At 61.7% G+C, this 4,100-nt stretch overlaps 1 non-coding gene and 1 pseudogene across 1 annotated transcript; both read left to right on the forward strand.

Moving 5' to 3' along the window:
* Positions 1-924: 924 nt before the first annotated feature.
* Positions 925-2,641, forward strand: LOC146862289 (18S ribosomal RNA; annotated as a pseudogene).
* Positions 2,642-3,595: 954 nt separating this feature from the next.
* Positions 3,596-3,749, forward strand: LOC146862290 (5.8S ribosomal RNA). The gene has a single exon (XR_014978651.1). It is a non-coding gene; the product is annotated as a 5.8S ribosomal RNA (ribosomal RNA).
* Positions 3,750-4,100: the final 351 nt, after the last annotated feature.

Genomic DNA, 4,100 nt, shown 5'->3' on the forward strand with positions numbered 1-4,100 from the left:
GCGATCCCGAGATGGGGGAAGGCAGCGCCCGGGCCCACCCGATGGGGCCCCCAGGGGCCCAGGTACACACCTGGCTCTCAGCCCCTTCCCGGTGGTCCTTTTTTGGCGGGTTTGCTGGGTCAGACCTCCGTGAGGTCTGGCGATCTCGAGACAGGGGAAGGCAGCGCCCGGGCTCGCCCGCTGGGGCCCCCGGGTGCCGGGTCTGCGCCTGCCTCTCGGCCCCTTCCTGATGGGCCTTTCCTTCGAGCCCACTCACCCCGGGAGCAGGCAGGGATGTGAAGCTGTCATCCCCCGCGCGCAGGGCGGCCTGCCAGGGGATGCCCTGGCCGTACTCTGATCGATTGGGCACTCTCGGTCCGTTTAGGGATGGACTGCTTGGCCAGCCTCAGCTGTTGTTTCAAGCAAGGAGCTTCCTCCCCGCATGGACCGTCCAACTCGAGGGCCTGCCACCTGGCGGGAGGCCCTTCATCCTACCCAGCAGAGCGAAGGCCGAGCGGCCCCGGCAGCTCGTGCCCCCCAGTGGTCTGACCCCGACCGGAAGGGGTCGGTGGCGCCAGGCCCTCGGACTCTGCTGCCCAGCATGTCCGTTGGCCCCATGCGCCACGACGTCACCCCTCTTCGCCCAGCACATTTCCGCAGCAGCTCGGAACGACCGTTCCGAGGGGTGCCGCCGCCGCCAGGCTCTGGCACCCCTGCATCTCGCTCAGGCTGCGACTCAGCCCGCCTCTCCCTCCCGAAGGAGACGGCTGGGCCTGCCGGTGCCCATGCGACCTGCCACCTTTCTCCACCCCTCCGGTGAGCCCTTCCACCCAGGCGGGTGGTTCTCCTTTCCCCCAGCAGGCTCCCGAGAGGGAGGGGTGCGCGAAGGTGGTCTTGCCGGGGAGATGGGCACGCGGCCCCCCGAACCCTGTCAGCAGGTGCGTCTACCTGGTTGATCCTGCCAGTAGCATATGCTTGTCTCAAAGACGAAGCCATGCACGTGTAAGTACACACGGCCGATACAGTGAAACTGCGGATGGCTCATTAAATCAGTTATGGTTCCTTTGATCGCTCCATCTGTTACTTGTATAACTGTGGTAATTCTAGAGCTAATACATGCCGACGAGCACTGACCTCCCGGGATGCGTGCATTTATCAGACCAAGACCAATCCGGGTTCGCCCGGTCGCTTTGGTGACTCTAGATAACCTCGTGCCGATCGCACGTCCCCGTGACGGTGACGATACATTCGGATGTCTGCCCTATCAACTTTCGATGGTACTTTCTGTGCCTACCATGGTGACCACGGGTAACGGGGAATCAGGGTTCGATTCCGGAGAGGGAGCCTGACGAACGGCTACCACATCCAAGGAAGGCAGCAGGCACGCAAATTACCCACTCCTCGGGGAGGTAGTGACGAAAAATACCAATACAGGACTCTGTCGAGTCTGGTGCGAGCAGACGCGGTAATTCCAGCTCCAATAGCGTATATTAAAGTTGCTGCAGTTAAAAAGCTCGTAGTTGGATCTTGGGATTGAGCTGGCGGTCCGCCGCGAGGCGAGCTACTGCCTGTCCCAGCCCCTGCCTCTCGGCGCCCCCTTGATGCTCTTGACTGAGTGTCCTGGGGGTCCGTAGTGTTTACTTTGAAAAAATTAAAGTGTTCAAAGCAGGCCGGTCGCCTGAATACTTCAGCTAGGAATAATGGAATATGACTCCGGTTCTATTTTGTTGGTTTTTGGAACTGGGGCCATGATTAAGAGGGACGGACGTGGGCATTCGTATTGTGCCGCTAGAGGTGAAATTCTTGGACCGGCGCAAGATGAACCAAAGCGAAAGCATTTGCCAAGAATGTTTTCATTAATCAAGAACCAAAGTCGGAGGTTTGAAGACGATCAGATACCATCGTAGTTCCGAACATAAACGATGCCGACTAGCGATCCGGCGGCGTTATTCCCATGACCCGCCGAGCAGCTTCCGGGAAACCAAAGTCTTTGGGTTCCGGGGGGAGTATGGTTGCAACGCTGAAACTTAAAGGAATTGATGGAAGGGCCCCACCAGGAGTGGAGCCTGCAGCTTAATTTGACTCAACACGGGAAACCTCACCCGGCCCGGACACGGAAAGGATTGACAGATTGACAGCTCGTTCTCGATTCTGTGGGTGCTGGTGCATGGCCGTTCTTAGTTGGTGGAGCGATTTGTCTGGCTAATTACAATAAGGAACGAGACTCCTCCACGCTAACTAGTTACGCTACCCTCAACGGTCGGCGTCCAACTTCTTAGAGGGACTAGTGGCATCCAGCCACACGAGATCAAGCAATAACAGGTCTGTGATGCCCTTAGATGTCAGGGACTGCACGCGCGCTACACTGAACGGATCAGCTGAACCCCGTTCGTGATAGGGATTGGGGATTGCAATTATTTCCCATGAACGAGGAATTCCCAGCAAGTGCGGGTCATAAGCTTGCGTTTATTAGGTCCCTGCCCTTTGTACACACCGCCCGTCGCTACTACAGATTGGATGGTTTAGTGAGGTCCTCGGATCGGCCCCGCCGGGGTCGGCAACGGCCCTGGTGGAGCGCCGAGAAGACGATCAAACTGGACTATCTAGAGGAAGTAAAAGTTGTAACAAGGTTTCCGTAGGTGAACCTGCGGAAGGATCATTAACGGCGGAGTGGCCCGAGCGACCGACGGTGCCAGCCCGAAGCCCTCGGCCCACCTCCTGCGAGCACGCACTGTAGGCACAGGGCCCGGCCCAGCCCTGACACACCCCGGCCGGCGGACGGTGGGTGGCCGCATGGGGCGCTCGGGTGAGGACCGGGACTTTGGTGGGCCCCTTACCCCCCGGGAAGGCCCGAGCGATGCGCGAGGAACCGGGGACGGGGGGCAGCCCCCATACCTTGTCCCTCTCCAAGACGGAACCCAAGCTCACCCGGCATGACCCCCCCCAGCGGTGAGGAGGGGGAACCGAATGGCAGTGCATCCCTTGGCTGGCACCACCCCTCCCTCGAAAAGGCCCTGGCACCGGTTGGGCCCTCCGGCGTACCGAGACCTGGCCCGATCTGACAGGGTCTTGGGCGACTGAGGAGCAGCACTTCTCGCGTGGCAGGGCAGCCTGGAAAAGAAGGGGCCGAGGGCCTGTGAGGGGACCCCGGCTCATCTCGTTGGGAGGCATGTGAGATGGGAAGCCACCTGGCTCTTCCCTTCCGGCGCCTCCGACCCAGGCGAGGGTGGTGGTGGGCTGATCGCCAGCCTCGCTGGCATGGCTCGGGCCGCCCAGTGACGGACGGCTGATGTGCAGGTGGAGCGACCCTCCCTCGTTGCCAGGTACCCGGTCCGACCCGGTCCCGTGTGGGGTTTGAAGACTCGCGTGGTCCCTCCTGGGTTACCCCGGGAGGCACCGGCGGCTGCGGGGCTGCCTGCTCCCGTCACTCCGGGAGCCCCCTCCCTTGCCAGGCCGAGCGTCTGGCAATGTTTTTTTTCTCCCGACGGTGCTGTCTGACTCACAGAGGGGAAGCCTTAAATCGGGCGCCCGGGCCATCTCGCCGCGCGGGCGGCAGACGGACGGCATCGCCTTTCTCCCGCCTTCCCTGGGCCATAATTTTTTTAAAGCTGCCTCTGACTCTTGGCGGTGGATCACTCGGCTCGCGCGTCAATATAGAACGCAGCTAGCTGCGAGAATTAGTGTGAATTGCAGGACACATTGATCATCGACACTTCGAATGCACCTTGCGGCCCTGGGTTCCTCTCGGGGCTACGCCTGTCTGAGGGTCGCTCGATCGTCAATTGCCCAGGGGCTTCCCCGGGATGCAGCTGGGGCCGTCGCAGGGTGAGCTCCGTTTCCCCTTCGTCCCCACACACGGTCAGACCCCCGATCGCCCATGGCAGGGTCCCTCGCCGGGTCCTACCACGGAGGTATGCTGCCGGCGTGCCTGGTCTACCAAGAAGGGGGCCTGGCGACCGGTCCGCCCCGGGCCCGTCCCGGGGCGCCTGGCTGCGTGCCACGCGTGGCTGTCCATGGTGTCCCACTGGCTGCCCACGGGCACGAGCCTCAGGCGTCCTCCTCTGCGGCAGGCTTCCCGGCGAGGGCGAATCTCCTCCGGGGAAAGAGGGCATGCACTGCCA

Source organism: Triturus cristatus, chromosome 2_2 (genome assembly GCF_964204655.1).
Source record: "Triturus cristatus chromosome 2_2, aTriCri1.1, whole genome shotgun sequence".
NCBI lineage: Eukaryota > Metazoa > Chordata > Amphibia > Caudata > Salamandridae > Triturus > Triturus cristatus.